We start from the raw sequence: 19,713 nt of genomic DNA, 5'->3' as shown, positions 1-19,713 counted from the left end.
GGCTGTCTATTGAGGATCTGGTCAAGGAAAAGGGGGCACATGTCAGGTATAGCCAGCTGGATCAAGGGAATCCCTAAGGATCACAGGGACTTCAGGAATACACTTTGGGTAGAAATCAGGAATGCAGGAAGGGTACATGAAATAGCCTCAGCAGAGAATGATAAGGAGAATCCAAAAGTGATTGTATAAAACATATCAAGAGTAAAAGAGTAACTCGAGACAAAATAGTGTCCCTTAAAGATCAATGAGACCATTGGTGTCTGGAACCGCATGATATGGCTCAGACCGTAAACACATTTTTTACTCCAGAACTTATTGTGGACAAAAACTGGGGAACTCAGGGAACAAGAGTCATACGTTAGACCACATTTGGAGTTCTCTGCAATTCCAGTATCCCCGCTATAGGAAGGATGTTGTGAAAGTTGAAAATGTTCAGAAAAGATTAACAAGATGTTGCCAGGATTGTTGCTGAATAAGCTGGGGTTATTTTCCCTGGAGCATCGGAGACTGAGTGGTGATCTGACAGAGGTTTATATAAACATGAGGGGTATGGATTGGGTAAACAGTCAAGGTCTTTTCCCAAGAGTTGGAGAGTCTAAATCTAGAGGGCATAGGTTTAAGGTTGAAGGGACAGCTTTTTTATGCACACGGTGATGTGTATATGGAATGAGTTGAGAGAGAAAGTAGCAGATACTGATACTATGACAACATTTAAAAGGTATCTGGATGGGTATATGAATAAAAAGGGTTTAGAGGTACATGGGCCAAATGCTGGTAAATGGGATGGATTTATTTAGATCTTCTGGTCAGCATGGATGAGTTGGACCAAAGGGTCTGTTTCCATGCTGCCCATCTCTAAAAAGACTGCATGTTTTAGAAGAGGTGGTGCTGGAGATTTTACAACACAAAGGAATGGAAAGCTCCAGGACCTGATTAAGTGCATCACAGGACATTGTGCGACGCGAGGGAAGAAATTGTGGAGCCGCGAGCAAAGATATTTGTACCATTGACAGCCATGTGTGATGTGCTGGACAGGCTGGAGGGTGGCATAGTGGGCAGTGAAGGAGGGTTTTTGAGATTACAAAGCGACCTTGATGAAATGGGTGAATGGGCTGAAAAACTGTAGATGGTACTCAATCTGAAAAAATGCGAGGTAGTGCACTTGGTAAAACAAACAAGGGTAGAGCTTATACAATTAATGTTCGGGCCTCGGTTAGTGTTTTAGAGCGGAGGGACCTCCGGGTTCAGGTACATAAATCTTGAAGCTTGCATAACAGGATGGATAAGACAGTGCTTGGCATGCCTGACTATTGCTCAGTCTATTGAGTGGAGGATTTGGGACGTCATGTTGAGATTGTGCAGACATTTTTGAGGCCTCTTCTGCACTACTCTGTCGAGTTCTGGTCGCACAGTTATAGGGAGGATATTATTAAGCTGCAGGGTGTTCAGCAGAGATTTACCAGGACATTGTTGGATATGGAAGGCTTGAGTTCTGAAAAATGGCTGGATAGGCTGAGTCTTTTTTCACGGGAGCCTGGAGTTTTAGATGTGATATGATAAGAGTTTATTATAAAAAAATGTGATATAGATCTATTGAATGGTAGTTGTCTTTACCGTAGGATGGGGGAGTCTCAAGAGGAGGGACCAGATTTTTAAGGTTAGAAGAGAGAGATGTTCAAAAAAAAAGACATGGGGGCAAATTGTTACCCAGAGGGTGTTTTGATTGTGGCATGAACTTCCTGAGGAAGGGTGGATGTGGTTACAATTACAACGTTTAAAAGACAGAGACAGTAAACGAATATTTTGCATCAGTTTTTGCTGGGGAAAATGATATGGAAGATATAGAATGTAGGGAAATAGATGGTGAAACCTTGCAAAATGTCCATATTACAGAGGAGCAAGTGCTGGATGTCTTGAAATGCATAAAGGTGGATAAATTCCCAGGACCTGATCAGGTGTACACTCAAACTGTGTGGGAAGCTAGAGAAGTGATCACTGGGCCTTTTGTTGAGATATGTGTATCGTCGATAGTCACAGATGAGGTGCCGGAAGACTGGAGGTCGGCTAACGTGGTGCCACTGTTTAAGAGTGGTAAGGACAAGCCAGGGAATTATAGAGCAGTGAGCCTGACGTCAGTGGTGGGCAAGTTATTGGAGGGAATCCTGAGGGACAGGGTGTACATGTATTTGGAAAAGCAAGGACTGATTAGAGATAGAGATTTGTGATTGGTAAATCATGTCTCACAAACTTGATTGAGTTTTTTGAAGAAGTATCAAAGAGGATTGAAGAGGGCTGAGGATTGTAGATGTGATCTATATGGACTTCAGTAAGGCATTCGACAAGGTTCCCCATGGGAGACTGATTAACAAGATTCTATCTCATGGAATACAGGGAGAACTAGCTATTTGGATACAGAACTGGCTCAAAGGTAGAAGGTGGTGGTGGAGGTTTGCTTATCAGACTGGAGGTCTGTGACCAGTGGATTGCCACAAGGATTGGGCCTAAGAATGGTGAGCAGCCAAGGGTAAGGGAGTCCAACACTCGAGAGTACAAACGGGAAGTGAGAGAGCAAAGATTTAAAGAGGGAGCTGAGGGGCAACATTATCCACAGAGGATGGTGCACAGACAGAACAGACTGCCAGGGGCACATGGAGAAACAAGAACAATTACAACATGGAAAAGACATTTGGGCAGGTACATGGAGGGGAGAAGGTTTGAAGAGCTAAGGGCCGAACTCAGGCAAATGAGACTCATTCATTATAGGAAACATGGAGAGCATTGAGGAGTTGTACCACAGGTTCTTTTTCCGTGCTGTATCACTCTGTATACAGCTAAAGAGGATTACAGTACCGAAATAAAGCATGTTGTAGACACTGAAGCAAGTTACAGCGATAGGGATGGTAGTCTGGAATGCATTATGTTTCAAATATGTGGAGGACAGTCAGGAAGGGAAGTAATTACAGGGACAGGAACTGTTGTAGGAGTTAAAAATTACTGAAGACGCTGGTGCACAAGCCATGCCATAGGCACAGAGATGCAGAGTAGTGAGTCTTAGCACAGTAATGGAGGGAGAACACAGAACAGAAAGATCCCAGGCAGCATTCCCAAACTCTCGTTGGAGGCCTGCTTTCCCCTCTGTTGTCCTGATGCTCACTAAGACAGCACAGGCCTGGATTGATAACTATGAACTCCCCAGTCTGTTTCTGTGCAACGTAAATTAAAGTAGAGGTGGTGATTGAGTCTGGGATGTGTCTGTATTGTACTGTGCTCCCCCTCCAGTACTGTATCTATATCATGTCCTGTTAGCGATGTTTGGAGCCCTCTCATTGCTCTCTGCTCTGTGCACTCTGAGTGATCTTACCTCACTGCAGGATTTATTGAAGACTCCACATCTCCCTGCCCTTTGTCTCTCTGGCTGACCAACCATCTTCAATGAGGTGTTGGACGAGACCCCAGAAATTGGGATGTCTATTGAGTCAGGAACTTTCTAAATACCTACAGGAGACAGAGAAATAGACATAATAGAAAATTAGACTGATGCAGTGAGGGTTACACATGGAGAATGGAAATGAGCCCCACAGATATCTGGAAAATCCCAAACTCCTTCCCTGGCCTGTGTTGTTGCGTCTCTCTGGAGTGGAGAATTCTGTTGGCTCAGGATCTGGAGTAACTTGAAGAGCGGGAGGCACTGACAGAGGTAGCAATTAGTCCCACACAGTGAGGGATACCATATGGAGAGAGACTGAGTGATATCACCAGAGTGCTGCAAGACTTCAGGATCACACAGTCATGTTGGAAGAATGGGTTTAGCCTCATATTGCTCTCGTATCAGTACTCAGGGATGAGCAACCAGTGAGCAAAACGAAGTGATGGGGAGGTCTTGCTATAACGATGCAAGGTACAAGTCAGACCACACCTAGATGATAATGAACAGTATGCGTGCCCTAAGGAAAGACATTCTTGTATTGGAGGCAGGCCAGGGAAGCTTCACTCGGCTGATCCTGGAGATGGCGGGATATTCCAATGAGAGGAGGTGGAGTAGATTGCCCTTGAACCTATTGGGTTTTGAAGAATGGGAGAGAAATTGAATGAAACATCCAGGATTCGGAGGGGCTTTGACAGGTTCGATGTCGTTAAGTTAGAAAATCGAACAGAACAGCAGAGTAATAGGCCCTTCGGCCCACCATGGCTGTGCTGACCATGATGCTATTCTAAACTAATCCCATCTGCCTGCACATGGGCGATATCCCTCTATTCTCTGTCTGTTGATGTTTCTGTCTAAATGCCCTTCAAATGTTTGCTCTCGTTGCTACCTCTCCCACCTCCTGAGCAGCTTCTACCCTCTCGATAAAGACAACTGGCCTCATTCATCTCATTTAAAACTTCTCACTCTCACCTTAAACAGATGCGCCCTAGTATTTGACATTTCGACATAGGAAGGAGGATTCCAACTATCCACACTATTCACGCCTCTCCTAATGCTGTATACCAGTATCTGGTCACCCCTCAGTCTCCGATACTCACGCAAAACAATACAACTGCATCCAACCTCCTTACAGTAAACACATTCACATCCAGGCCATATTCTTCCAACCCTCTGTTGCAACCTCCCCAAAACCTCCACATGCTTCCTGTAGCGTGGCGATGAGAACGACACGCAACCTTCCAAACATGGCCAAATGAAGTCTCATTCAGTCACAACATGACATGCAAACGTCTGTACTCAATACTGTGCCCAATAAAGGTAAGCATACCATCCACCCCCTCTCCCACCACATCCTGTTGGGTTGTTATTTTTAGGGAGCTATGGATTTGCTTCCAATGTCTCTCTGTTTATCAATGTTTCCAACTAGTCAATTAGTGCACTTCTCTCTTCCATTTGACTTCATAAATGCATCACTTCACACTTGTCCCGATGAAATTCAATTTGCCACATCTCTGCCCAACGTTCCAGCTGATCGACATAGTGCTGCAACCTTGAACACTCTTCCTCACTGTCCACAATTCCCCTAACTATCCCTAATCATTACATGCCTTTCCAAATGTCGTCTGCAAAATTACCACTCAAACTGCTGACCTTTCCATCTGAATCACAGATATAAATTACACACAGACATCGCAGCACTGATCCTTGTGAAACACCATTGCCCACAGACGTCCAGTCAGAAAGTGACCACTCCACATGCCTCTGTCTACTCTCACCAAGAAAATATTGTATCCAACTTACCAACGAGCATGGATTGTGATTTGATCTTCCAGATCCCCCTTGCTCGTTGGAAGCTGTCCATGCAAAATGATTCTATATTTTGATTCCCAGACTAAATTGGCTGTCTGACGAAAGCACTGACTGTGTCCTTTCTTCACAACAAAACGGGACCTTGTTTGGTTTTTTGCTGATCCTGCCTAATTCCCTACAACCCCTCAATAATCACATTGCTGTCATGATCATTCTGCAGCCACACCTCCACAATAACAGTTCGATCATATCTGTTCCCTTCAGTTAATGCTGTCATTCCATCTGCCTTGTTGCAAATGCATGGAGCGTGTCACCGAGAGAGGGCCTTTGAGGGATGGATAGAGGTCACAGAGTGGGAGAGATGTTTGGGGACGCGACAATGTTGCAGGGTTAAACATAGTTACAGTTGCTACAGAATGTTGACAGGAGAAAACCTTTAGAGAGATAAAGCGTCTTTGATTAGACTTCAGAGAGAGGGACGTGTGTAGGGTTGTGGATCGTTACATGGACTATGTTGATCAGGGTGTAGAAACATTCGCATGATTCCAGAACGTCGTACATTTAACAACAGTTGTGGGATCTGGAGAATATCACAGCAATAGGGAGGATGGTATGGACTGGAGAATATTACAGGGAAAGGGAGGCTGGTATGGACTGGAGAATGTTGCAACCACATGGACGATGATATACACTGGGGAATGTTGCAGGGAGAGGGAGGAAGTTGTCGAATGGATAAAGGTAGAAGGAGAGATGATTTTATGTTCTGGAAGGAGTGTCAGAGAGAGTGAGTGGTGTGCATGCTGCAAGATGCGACAGGGATAGGGAAGCTTGTAGAGACTGGAGGAGAGAGTCATGGAGAGGCTTGTGAGAGACCAGGTTCACTTATGAACATAGGATGTGTTACAGTGAGCAGAGCCTTTTGCAGATATAAACAAGGATACAATGGCCACAAAGCAGTCACACCTATACATAGATATATAGGAACTGAAGGAATTGAAGAGATTACACAGACTGGGAGTGTTGTATGCAGTGGAGGAGATTAACCTGATAGGGATGGCTTTAGAGACAACATCGTTAGGAAATAATGGTGAGAGCAGGTTTCAACAATTCGGAGGATATGGACCAGAAGTAGCTTTGACAGATAGTGATGGCTGTCAGGTCTGGTGGGGGCTGCACAGTAAAGTGAATTGTAATGGCTGGAAACATTTACACAGATGGGGAGAGTATTAGTGATCGGCAGAATTCACAAAAAACGGGTCTGCAGGACACGACAGAAATCTGAAGAGTTGTATCAACTTGATCGTGTACACAGGCAGGAATGCTTGTGGGGGTTGGAGCAGCTCAACATGATGGGGAGGGGCATGGAGACTGGAGATGTTGCAGAAAGATTACTATGTTTAATGCTTTAGAACTCTACATAAGTCTGTCCTGGTTCCTTCTTTATGTTTTGAACCGCTGTCGATACACTAAGACCATAAGACCCAGGCGTGGAAGTAAGGCCATTCGGCCCATCGAGTCCACTCCGAATTCAATCATGGCTGATGGGCATTTCAACTCCACTTGCCCGCATTCTCCCCGTAGCCCTTAATTCCTTGTGACATCAAGAATTCATCAATTTCTGCCTTGAAGACATTTCGCGTCCCAGCCTCCACTGCACTCTGCGGCAATGAATTCCCCAGGCCCACCACTCTCTGGCTGAAGAAATATCTCCGCGTTTCTGTTCTGAATTTACCTCCTCTAATTCTAAGGCTGTGTCCACGGGTCCTAGTCTCCTCGACTAACGGAAACAATTTCCTAGCGTCCACCCTTTCCAAGCCATGTATTATCTTGTAAGTTTCTATTCGCTCTCCCCTTAATCTTCTAAACTCCAATGAATACAATCCCAGGATCCTCAGTCGTTCCTCATATGTTAGACCTACCATTCCAGGGATCATCGGTGTGAATCTCCTCTGGACACGCTCCAGTGCCAGTATGTCCTTCCTGAGGTGTGGGGACCAAAACTGGACACAGTACTCCAAATGGGACCCAAGCAGAGCTTTATAAGTAGCACATCGGTGCTTTTATATTCCAACCCTCTTGAGATAAATGAAAACATTGCATTCGCTTTCTTAATCACGGACTCAACCTACATGTTTACCTTTAGAGAATCCTCGACTAGCACTCCTAGATCCCTTTGTACTTTGGCTTTATGAATTTTCTTACCGTTTAGAAAGTAGTCCATGCTTGTATTCTTTTTTCCAAAGTGCAAGACCTCGTATTTGCTCACATTGAATTCCATCAGCCATTTCCTGGACCACTCTCCCAAACTGTATAGATCCTTCTGCAGCCTCCCCACTTCCTCAGTACTACCTGCCTGTCCACCTAACTTTGTATCATCGGCAAACTTTGCTAGAATGTCCATAGTCTCTTTATCCAGATCATTAATATATAGTGTGAACAGCTGTGGCCCCAACACTGGCTGCCATTCCGAAAAAGAACTTTTTATCCCAACTCTCTGCCTTCTGTCAGACAGCCAATCCTCAATCCATACCAGTGGCTCACCTCGAACACCATAGACCCTCACCTTACTCAGCAGCCTCCTGTTTGGCACCTTATCAAAGGCCTTTTGGAAGTCTAGATAGACCACATCCACTGGGTTTCCGTGGTCTAACCTACTTGTCACCTCTTCAAAGAACTCCAACAGGTTTGTCAGGCACGACCTCCCCTTACTAAATCCATGTTGACTTGTTCTAATCAGACCTTGCTCTTCCAAGAATTTAAAAACCTCATTCTTAATGATGGATTCTAGAATTTTACCAACAACCGAGGTTAGGCTAATTGGCCTATAATTTTCCATCTTTTGTCTTGATCCTTTCTTGAACAACGGGGTTACAACAGCGATCTTCCAATCATCTGGGACTTTCCCTGACTCCAGTGACTTTTGAAAGATCTCAACCAACGCCTCCGCTATTTCCTCAGCCACTTCCCTCAGAACTCTAGGATGTAGCCCATCGGGGCCAGGAGATTTATCAATTTTAAGACCTTTTAGCTTTTCTAGCACTTTCTCTTTTGTAATGGCACTAATAGTTCTTCTGGTACTAAGCCACAAGCACTTAAAATAGCCTGTTTGACATGCGCATAATCTCCTGACCACTCATGAAACAGCACTACAAATACCTCACTGGCTCTGCCTAACAGTTTAGACTGAACTAGCTTTACCCACAAGACCTCAGGCTACTCCATCTGTCTCTCCAATTTTTCAAATGAAGTACAGAGCTCCTTGAAAGTAGAGTCACAGGTAGATAGGATAGCAAAGGCTGCACTTGGTATGCATTCCTTTATTATTCAGAGTATTGAGCACAGAAGTTGGGAGGTCATGTTGCGGCTGTACAGGACATTGGTTAGGCCAACTTTGGAATACCGTGTGTAATTCTGGTCTCCTTCCTATCGGAAGGATGTTATGAAACTTGAAAGGGTTCAGAAAAGATTTACAAGGATGTTGCCAGGGTTGGAGGATTTGAGCTATAGGGAGAGGCTGAACAGGCTGGGGCTGTTTTCCCTGGATTTTCAGAGGCTGAAGGGTGACCTTATAGAGGTTTACAAAATTATGAGGGGCATGGATAGGATAAATAAGCAAAGTCTTTTCACTGAATTTGGGGAGTCCAGAACTAGAAGGCATAGGTTTAGGGTGAGAGGGGAAAGATATAAAAGAGACCTAAGGGGCAACGTTTTCACACAGAGGGTGGTACATGTTTGGATGAGCTGCCAGAGGAAGTGGTGGAGACTAGCACAATTCAACATTTAAAAGGTATCTGGAAGGGTACATGAATAGGAGGTGTTTGGAGGGATATGGGTCGCGTGCTGGTTGGTGCGACTGGACTGGCATGGACGTGTTGAACCGAAGGGTTTGTTTCCATGCTGTACACCTCTATGATTCTCTGACGCTAATTGGGGAAGTTTCAAATCACTGCAGGCAGTCAGACACCGAGATAGAATTGTAAGGTCTTTTGGAGGTCCCACAGTTCGGGAGGATTGCATGGACTTGATGATGTTGTACATGGAAGTAGGGTTGTCAGGACTGAAGCTGGGAACAGAGATAGAGAGAAGTGCAGGGGATGAGAGAGATCTGGAGGCTAGTGGTCTCTGGTGGAAGTTCCAGGTAGAGGGATGCTTTTTGGAACTGTTGGACCTTGAAGAGATAGGTAGATTTGGAGGGGCTGGAGGGGTTTACAGAGGCATGGAGAAATGTAGTGACTGGAGCATACGGAGATGGTGAGGGCTGGAGGAGATGGAATAAGTTGGATGGACTGTAGAAACTTGGAGGGGTTCACGCAGACAAGGAGGATTGTCGCAGGGTGAGGAGTTTAAAGAGGTTGGGAGGGTGGAGCATTCTCAGTAATGATTGGTTTGGAACACTGTCCAGACTGGGGGAGGTTTCAGAATGATGAAGGGGTCGAGCAAAAGGAAGTGGTCGTAAACATTATAGGAACATATACCTGTCACTTCGGTGCTGTGCCACTGCGGGTCATCAGGAGGACAGTTGTCCTCATTAAAATGTACAGATCCTCAGGGGAATGGATAGGGTGGATGCTGAAAGGATGCCCACTTCCCCTTATGGGAGAGAGACAAACAAGCAGACTCTGTTTGACAAAGGTGGAGAAGGGGGAGTTGTCTTTTTCTTCCAATGGCCCAAATCTCCTTCAGGTTTGTTCCCACACAGCTCAAAGGAATGCAGTGCGATAACAAAGAGCAAGATCTTTTTGGAACTGCAGGAGATACAAGACCAAGGCCAGGTTGGAGGGACTGGAGGCAGTGAGAGAGAAGGGAGATGTTCAACAGCTGGAAGGGTTTCCAGGGAGTGGACACTGTCAGGACTGGGAAACATGACACGCTCACTCATGAGAGGGAGATGACGATATGGCACAAGGTCAAACACAGCAGGAGGATCCCAAGCTCCATACCTGTCATTTATTTATGGAGTTGCTCTCACCCAGTCTGTGCCAAGCCCCACAGAGTCAAGATTAGAGTGGTGCTGGAAAAGCACAGCAGGTCAGGCAGCATCTGAGGAGCGGAAAAATTGACATTGGGCAAAACGTCGATTTTCACGCTCCTCAGATGCTGCCTGACCTGCTGTGCTTTTCCAGCACCACTTAATCGAGACCATGATCTCCAGCATCTGCAATTCTCAATTTTGCAACATACAAACAGCATGAGGTTTCCCAGCTGTTGGTGCTCAGGGCCCAGTGCACTCACCCCTGAACCTGTCAGTGAGGTATTTACACAGCTATACATTCTCCAGAAACACTGTCCTAGCCGACATAAATGGTAAATTGACACTCAACTAAGCAAAGATTATCTGCACTCAGATTCCCTGGTGATACAACCCTCTGAGTGATTGTCTGCAGGGAACTACAGAATCCACGAATCCCCATTGCATGGGTCAGGGTCAATGACAAAAGTTTCATTCTTTTAAAAATCACAACTCCTCAATTCCTGCATTTCACATAACTGCCATTTAAAAATATTAAAATAAAGAACATTCTAAATGAAGGCTTTGATTAAGTGAGCTGTGGTCAGTCATGTAGATCTGGAGGTTACCACAATGTACAGACAGTGCTTTCTATCAGGTCAGTGTCAGGCACACAGACAGAATGAGCAAATAGATTCACATCTGAATTCACATCTCCCATCCTGGCAATCTGAAGCTGTGCTCACCCGTTCCGGTAAAGATCTCTAGAAAAAGGACATCAGAGCCAGAAGACTGGAGGTTGGCTATCGTGTTGCTACTATTGAAGGAAGGCAGTAAAGAAAAGCCAGGAAACTATAGGCTGTTAAGCCTGACATCGGTGGGCAAGTTTAGATTAGATTAGATTACAGTGTGGAAACAGGCCCTTCGCCCCAACAAGTCCACACTGACCCGCCGAAGCGCAACCCACCCATACCCCTACATTTACCCCTTACCTAACACTATGGGGCAATTTAGCACGGCCAATTCACCTAACCTGCACATCTTTGGACTGTGGGAGGAAACCGGAGCACCCGGAGAAAACCCACGCAGACACGGGGAGAACGTGCAAACTCCACACAGTCAGTCGCCTGAGGTGGGAATTGAACCCGGGTCTCTGGCGCTGTGAGGCAGCAGTGCTAACCACTGTGCCACCGTGCCGCCCCCACCACTGTGCCACCGTGACGCCCCCACCACTGTGCCACCGTGCCGCCCCCAAGTTGCTGGAGGGAATCGTAAGGGACAGAATGTACATGTATTTGGAAAGGCAAGGACTGATTAGGGACAGTCAACATTGCTTTGTGAGTGGGAAATCATGTCTCACAAACTTGATTGAGATTTTTGAAGAAGTAACATAGAGGATTGATGAGGGCAGAGCGGTGGATGTGATCTATATGGACTTCAGTCAGGCGTTCAACAAGGTTCCCCATGGGAGACTGGTTAGCAAGGTTAGATCTCATGGAATATAGGGAGAACTAGCCAATTAGTACAAAACTGGCTCAAAGTAGAAGACAGAGGGTGGTGGTGGAGGGTTGGTTTTCAAACTGGAGGCCTGTGAACAGTGGATGCCACAAGGATCAGTGCTGGGTCCAATACTTTGTATTGTTTACATGAATGATTTGGATGTGAGCATGAGAGGTATAGTTTGTAAGTGTCCATTTGGCAACAAAATTGGAGGTGTAGTCATCAGCAAAAAAGGTTACTTCCGATTACAACAGGATCTGGACCAGATGAGCCAATGGCCTGAGAAGTAGCAGATGGAGATTAATTCAGATAAATGCGAGGTGCTGTATTTTGCAAAAGCAAATCTTTGCAGGACTTATACACGTAATGGTAAGGTCTGACAAAGTGTTGCTGAATACAGTAAAAATTGGAGTGCAGGTTCATAGCTCCTTGAAAGCAGAGTCACAGGTAGGTAGGATAGTGAAGAATGCATTTGGTATGCTTTCTTTTATTGGTCAGAGTATTGAGTACAGGAGTTGGGAGGTCATGTTGTGGCTGTACAGGACATTGGTTAGGTCACTTTTGGAATTTGTGTGCAATTTTGGTGACCTTCCTATCGGAAGGATGTTGTGAAACTTGAAAAGGTTCAGAATATATTTACAAGGATGTTGCCAGGATTGGAGGGGTTGAGCTAGAGGGAGAGGCTGAATACGCTGGGGCTGTTTTTCCCTGGAGTGTCAGAGGCTGAGGGGTGACCTTATTGTGGTTTATAAAATCATGAGGGGCATGGAGAGGGTAAAGAGACAAAGTCTTTATCCTTTGCTGTGGTAGTCCAGAACTGGAGGGCATAGGTTTACGTTTAGAGGGGAAAGATATAAAAAAGACTTAAGGAGCATTTTTCCCCCGCGGAGGGTGCTACGTGTATGGAATGAGCTGTCAGAGGAGTGGTGGAGGCTGAAACAAAGGCATCTGATGGGTATATGAATAGGAAGGGTTTGCAAGAATATGGGCCAGGTGCTGGTAGGTGGGACCAGATTGGGTTGGAATATCTGGTCGGCATGGACGGGTTGGACCGAAGGGTCTGTTTCCATGCTGTACATCTCTATGATTCGAAGAGGGGCTGAATGGTCCAATCGAAAATTATCTGTGGTTCAAATCATAACATCCTCCAGTTTCTGTAATCCATTCTTGGTTCCATCTTGCAGGCTCTATGAATCCCGCTCCCTCTACACTCCTACAGGACCCACGTCCCTTCCCATGTTTGCACCATCCTCCAGGTTCTGCAGCCCTTCCTACCTCTGTAACATGGCCCGGACTCGACAACTCTTCCTTCCTCTGCAGTGTTCCCCAGAAGGGCATTTACAGAGTTAGGGAGGGATATTGGGACTGGAGGATTTTGCAGGTATTAGGAATATAGGGACTTGAGGAGGTTTCACAGTTTATGAGTGTTGCAGGGACTGGAGGAAGTTACAAAGATAGGGATGGTTTCACATTGGAGGATTCTGAAGGAAAAAAAAAGTTTACATGGTTAAAGGCAGGATACTTAGCAGTGTGCACGAACAGAGGGTTCTTGTGTCCCTGAAGTTACCACCCCAAGTTGAGAGGGTATTAAGAAGGCATATGGTGCGTTGGCTTTCGTTAGCGGGGGATTGAGTTTAAGAGATCCAGGTCTATAGAGCTGGATCTATAGAGCCCTAATTACACCACACTTGGAATACTGTGAACAGTTCTGTTCACCTCATTATAGGAAGGATGTAGAAGCTTTAAAGACAGCGCAGAGGATACTTAGCAAGATGCTGTCTGCACTGGAGGGCATGCCAATTGAAGTTAGGTTGTGGAAGCTAGGCTTTTTCTGATCGTAGTGAAGAAGGAAGAATGGCGACATGATAGAGGTGTACAAGGCAATGAGAGGCATCGATCGCGTGGATAACCAGAGACAACTTCCCATGGCAAAATGGCTAGCACAAGGGGATTATTTTTAAGGCAATTGGCGGAAGATTTAGCTTAGATATCAGAGGTACGTTATTTACACAGAGTGTGGTGGGTGCGTGGAATGGATTGCCAGCCGTGGTAGTAGATTCAGACACATTATGGACATCTAAGCAACTCTTCCATAGGCACAGCGATTATAGCAAAATATAGGGTATGTAGGTTAGTTTAGTCTTAAGAGTAGGATAAAAGGTCAGCACAATATCGAGGGCTGAAGGGCTTGTACTGGGCTGTCCTATTCTATGTTCTAAATAGCGAGGGTTATGAAGGCAGGAAGAGGTTTCGGAAAGCTGAAGAGGATGGGGTCTGAATGAAGAGACACAAAGAGGAGGCGTTGCTAAGGTTGTAAGAGGTAACAGAGACAGAGGGTTGTGGGGACTGGTGGTGGTTTCACAGGGAGGGAGGAGCATCGAGTCACAAGAGGTTACAGAAATGTGGAAAGCTGTAGGGCCTACAGGGGTTTCATGGAGCTAGGGACGTTGGGAGGGATGGATCAGTTTGGTAAGGATGTTGGTAGATTGGGGTGTTTTACACAGACAGGAATGTTTCAGGTGAATGGAGCTGAGTACAGAGATAAAGTGGGTTGTACTGATTGGAAAACCAAACAGACATATGGAGGGTAGTCGTGACTGAAGATGTTTATAGATACAGGAAGGCTGAGGTTCTGCAGGTTATTTAGATATGGAGGGTGTGGAATCATACAGATTTTCCATGTGATAAAGACAGCAATTTTGGTTGGAGACAGTTTCACAGATTAGGGAGCATTAGTAACCTCCTCCAGTTTGGTCAAAGTGGGAAGGGTTGTGGGGAAGGGTGATGTTTACACATGTAAGAGCTGGAGAAGATTATGGGAATGAGTAGATGGATGGAGACACTGGAGGAGCTTACATTGACAGGGTGGGTGCTGGCAATGAAAATATATCACAGACAGAGGGTCTTGTAGGAACTGGATTGGAAGAGTCACAGGCATTGGAATGACTTCTGCAGATTGGGAGTATTACAGGGACTGAGAAGATTGTAGGGTCTCCACAGATTGAGCATGTCTTTAAGAATAGAAGAGTTTATGTAGATACGGAAATCTTAAACCCAATGCATGCAGTCTTCATTTCAAGACCAGAGCCTTATTATCCCACATCAGCCAACGATCCCTAACCCTGCCAGCGTTTCCCTTTATCCAAATGGAGCATACTGGCCCTGGATTCTTGAGATCACACTTTGAAAAGTCTCCCATTTGCCAGTTGTTCCTTTTCCTTCAAACAGACTCACCCAATCGATTAGAATCATAATATGGAGGTGCCGGTGTCGGATTGGGGGTGGACAAAGTTAAAAATCACCCGACCCTCAGTTCCAGTCCAACCGGTTTATTTGAAAGCACTAGCTGTCAGAGCACTGCTTCTTCATCAGGTGGTTGTGGAGCACAATCCTAAGGTACAGGATGGCATGTCATGGAATATAATATCAAACAAATTTAGTTTAAGCCTTTCATCTTTACAGTGATGACCAGCGCTTCCAAAGCGAGTTGGATTATAACTGGGCGTTGTGCAATTTTAAATTCACGGCATTGACGCTAGCCAGGTCCTGCAGAATGGCCCCAAACCTGGCCCTGTTTCAGTTTTCCTCTTCAATTTGTGGACCTGCTGATCTTTTTCCATAAGTATATTAAAACGAAGACAGTTATGGGCACTGGACCCAAAGTGCTCTCTGAATGACACTTCACTCACTTGCCCGACCTCGTTTTCTGAGGGGAGGTCCAGTGTTGCACCTGCCTGAGTAGAGTAGGGCCCTCTGCATATTTATTTAGGAACATTCCTTGGACACATTTGAAAAATTGCCCTCCATCCAGGTCTTCTTATTCTCTAGGTGGCCCAGTCAGTACAGGGAATATTAAAATCTCCAGCCTGCACCCCTCTATTATTCCTATAGTTATCTGCAATCTCTCTACACATCTGCTCCTCTGGTATCTGTTGGGTCTACAACAGTCTACAATACAGTCCCAACAAAGTGACCACCCCCTTCTTCTTTCTAACTTCTAACCATGTGGAATTTTAAATGAATATATGTTTTAAAAATTGGAATTAACAATCCATAAATAAGTATTGATAAAAATCCAAACACTTGACCTTCAGAGAAAGACAACAGTTCACTCTCATGTGGTCTGCACGACATACCCACAGCAAAGTGTTTGCCTCTCAATTACCCTGTGAAATGGGCGAGCCAGCTGCTTAGCTCAAGGCAGCAAGGGATGGGCAATAAAGGCTGGTCAGCCAGAGACACCCATATCCCATACCTGATTTTTAAAAAAATCCATTCAGATTGGTCCCAGCACAGTTCCAGTGGAACAATGTCTGGCCAATCACGTTGGTAGATTTATGGACAGGGCTTTAAACTGACAGAGAGGATGCAGGGACAGGCTTCAGGTGAAAGGAGCTTTCCAAATCCAAAGAGAAAACGTGAAGCATCAGAGCAGCACGGGGAATGTGACCGAAGACAACAGAAAGGAACAGGATGGGACAAAGTTTAACTAAAACTGTAGATCAGCAAATCCATTTGTGACAGGAAATTGTGGGAACGAATAAATTATCTTTTTTTATTAATGGACAAAGTCTCTGCAACAAGGTAGATGGATTTGTGACACAGAGATAAAAGGGATTTAGACACCAGGGAGATGTGGTTACAGGGCGAACAAAAGGTGGAACATAAATATTCAATGGTTCACAACCTTGTGCAAACTCAGGCAAAATGGGCAACGCTAACAATGATGGGTAAGAAAGGCATTACAGAGAAACCATTTGGCATCAGATCATGGAGTAGAGTCAGTCTGAATGTAAATTCTGGCTACTACTTGCCAAAGACACAAGCAGCAGAACAGTTTTATGCACCGAACAGCATTTCATGGCTCATCACTGCAATAAATAGGAATTCATTGGAATTTTTAATAAAGGCATGGTGAACATTTAGTGAAACGTCAATATTCACAAAGTCTGGGACAATCACACTGACAACTGTGATATTGGAAGAGGAGTTCAGAAAATTTTTTTCAGTGTTTCTTAGAATAACACATTGTGCAACTGGCGAGGGACGTAACTGTCTCAGAGTGACTGTTGTGTGATAAAACTTAGTGAATGAGTAATGTCACCTGGAGAGATCCTCTGGGAAATTGTGATAAAGTTCAGTTTAAAGAACTATAAAGTTTTAAAGTGAAACACAGAAAGGACAAGCTACAACTAGAAACAAAAATAGCCAATTACATGAGCTTGATGGAGAACTGACCAAGATAAACAGGCTGAACAGACTGAAATATGTGCCTGTAAATGAACAGTGGAAAACATTTGAAGGAGCTGTGTAAAATACTCAACAAAAGGACATTCCACTGAAACAGACAAAAACTCAGCAAGAAATCCCCACCGGTCCCTCACTCAGGACAAAATGGATCATATTAGATTATTAGGCTGAGAAGATCACCGGGCTTCCTGAAGTAGGGCTAATGCCCGAAACGTCGATTCTCCTGTTCCCTAGATGCTGCCTGACCTGCTGCGCTTTTCCAGCAACACATTTCCATCACCTGAGAAGATCACCATAAAGTACTTAAAATCCTGAAGTAAGAGAGAGTTTTAGAGTAAGTTTTAAAGGGATTGCAATGGGTCTGCTAGCAGGAGGAGGGCAATGGGAAGGGAAATCGTTGTCAAGGTTTATTGACACAATACGAACATGGAGACGTGAAGGTGCTGGAGGTGGTGAGAGTGTTACAGAGAGGGGCCAGGGCCTGAATGGTGTTACAAAGCCAGTATGAATTGCTGCAGTTGGAGGGGTTTGCAGAGGTAGGGAGAGACATATGTATTTTTATTGATTCATTCATGGGATGTGGGTGTCACTGCCTAGACCAGCATTCTTTGACCCCATGCTAATTACCCAGAGACTGCTGGGGCCCTGGTGGATATATTTAATACTTTGCTGGCCACAGGTGAAATGCTGAATGACTGGAGGATCGCTAATGTGGTTCCTTTGTTCAAGAAGGGCAGCAGGGGTAGGCCAGGTAACTACAGAGCAGATAGTCTGACAGCAGGGGGAGGGAAATTATTGGAAACAATTGTGAGGATAAACCGACACTTAAAGGTAAGGATCAACTCGGTTTAGTCATCACGGATTTGGCAGAGGAAGATACTGTCTGAGGAATTCAGTTCAGTTTTTTTTGAAATGGTGCTTAAGTATATTGATGAGGGCAGTGCAGATGATGTGGTTTACATAGACTCGAATAAGTCCTTAAACAAGATCCAACATGGAAGGCTGGTCCAAAAGGACTGGATGACAAGGCAAGTTGGCAAATTGGATGCAAAATTGGTGGATAGCATACTTTCACCACCGGGTGTACCACAGGGAACTGTGCAGGAACCATAGAACATTAATAACTCGGATGTGAAAGCAGAAGGTATCGTTAGTCGGTTTGCGGATGACATGAAAGGTGAGGGTGTAGTCCACAGTGAGGGGGATGGTCTCAGGCTACAGTCTGATGTCGATTGGATGATAATCTAAGCAAAGTTTAGGTCTGATCGAAGTGAGGTAACACTCTGTGGGAGGTACGATAAGCGAAAGACAGACATAATGAATGGTAGGACCTTGCGGAGTACTGAGGAATACAGGAACCTTGGTGGACAAGTCCATAGATCCCTGAAGGTGTCAGCACAGGGAGACAGGGTGGGAAAGGCACCTCAACTGAGAGCGGGAGAGGGACCCATATCCTGGTGGGGTGAATTGCGAGAGATGCTTGAGAGGATATAACCTAGTCTGGCAGGGTGTTGGACCTTAAATAAACATAGGCCAGAAAGAAGATTGAGGCTGGTACATGAGTTAAAGACAGCAATTTCAGCAGACAAGGCAGGCAAGAACATAGCAAGGAATGGAGGAAAACTGATGATTAAACTGCATTTATTTCAATGCAAGGGGCCTGACAGCTAAGGAAGATTAACTCAAGGCATGGATTGGAACATGGGACTGGGATATTATAGTTATTACAGAAACACAGCTGAGGGAGGGGCAGGGCTGGCAGCTCATTGTTTCAAGGTAGAGATGCTACAGGAAGGGGAGGCAAGAGAGGACGTGTGGTGGTGGGTTTTGATTGCATGAATCATCACAGCAGTACTTAGAGAGGATATTCCTGTGGGATCGCCCAGTGAAGCTATGTTAGTGGAACTGAGAAATAAGAATGGGTCATCATCTTGATACGATCAACTGCTGACCCCGAATAATCTGTGGCAGACTGAGGAACAAATATGTCAGGACATCTTAAATATCAACCATAATAATAAGGCTGTTATGGTACGGATTTTGAACTTTCCAAACCTCGACTGGGACAGCCAGTGTTCAGGGTTTGTAAGGGAGAAAATTGGTAATTTTATTCCAGAAAACTCCCAATCAATATGTAAATGGCCTGAAAAGAGAAAGGGGCAAAACCTGACCTCCACTTGGGAATTAAGGTAGGGAAAGGAACTGAGGTGTTAGTGGGAAAGCATTTTGCCAAAGTGACCACAGTTGTAGTAGTTTGATAATAGCTTTGGAAAAGGACAGGCCTGGTCCACAGGTTCAAGTTATAAAATGGGGCCTGACCAATCTTGATCGTATTAGCCAGGAACTTTCAAAATGTGATTGGGGAAGGGAATTATTTACAGGAAAAGGGTAGTTTGGCAAGTGAGAATATTTTAAAAGTGAGATAAACTGATCGATCACCACCAGCATGTTCCTGTTTGTGTGCAGGTCAGCGCTGACAACATTCGGAAACACTGGCTGTCTATTGAGGGTCTGGTCAAGGAAAAGGGGGCACATGTCAGGTATAGTCAGCTGCATCAAGGGAATCCCTGAGGGTATACAGGGGCTGTAGGAATACACTTTGAGTAGAAAACAGGAATGGAGAAAGGCTAAATGAAATAGCCTCAGCAGAGAAGGAAAGGGGAATCCAAAAGTGATTGTATCAGTATATTAAGAGTGCACAAGTAACTCAGGACACATAGTGTCCATTAAAGATCAATGAGGCCATCGATCTGTGGAACTGCAGGATATTTGCTAAGAT

General features: G+C 45.0%; 1 long non-coding RNA gene across 4 annotated transcripts in view; it reads right to left on the bottom strand.

Moving 5' to 3' along the window:
- Positions 1-19,713, bottom strand: part of LOC122552135 (uncharacterized) — a 68,829-nt gene that overhangs the window by 25,823 nt on the left and 23,293 nt on the right. For all 4 annotated transcript variants that reach the window (XR_015755176.1, XR_015755175.1, XR_015755177.1 and 1 more), the window contains one exon: positions 3,362-3,495. This is a non-coding gene — a long non-coding RNA (uncharacterized LOC122552135). The remainder of the gene's footprint in view (positions 1-3,361; positions 3,496-19,713) is intronic.

This window comes from Chiloscyllium plagiosum, unplaced genomic scaffold, assembly GCF_037043375.1.
Source record: "Chiloscyllium plagiosum isolate Xiang-an unplaced genomic scaffold, Cpla_swu_hap1 HiC_scaffold_49, whole genome shotgun sequence".
In the NCBI taxonomy this organism is placed as follows: domain Eukaryota; kingdom Metazoa; phylum Chordata; class Chondrichthyes; order Orectolobiformes; family Hemiscylliidae; genus Chiloscyllium; species Chiloscyllium plagiosum.
The sequence above is the reverse complement of the archived record's forward strand: the minus strand, read 5'-3'. Positions and strand labels throughout refer to the sequence as shown.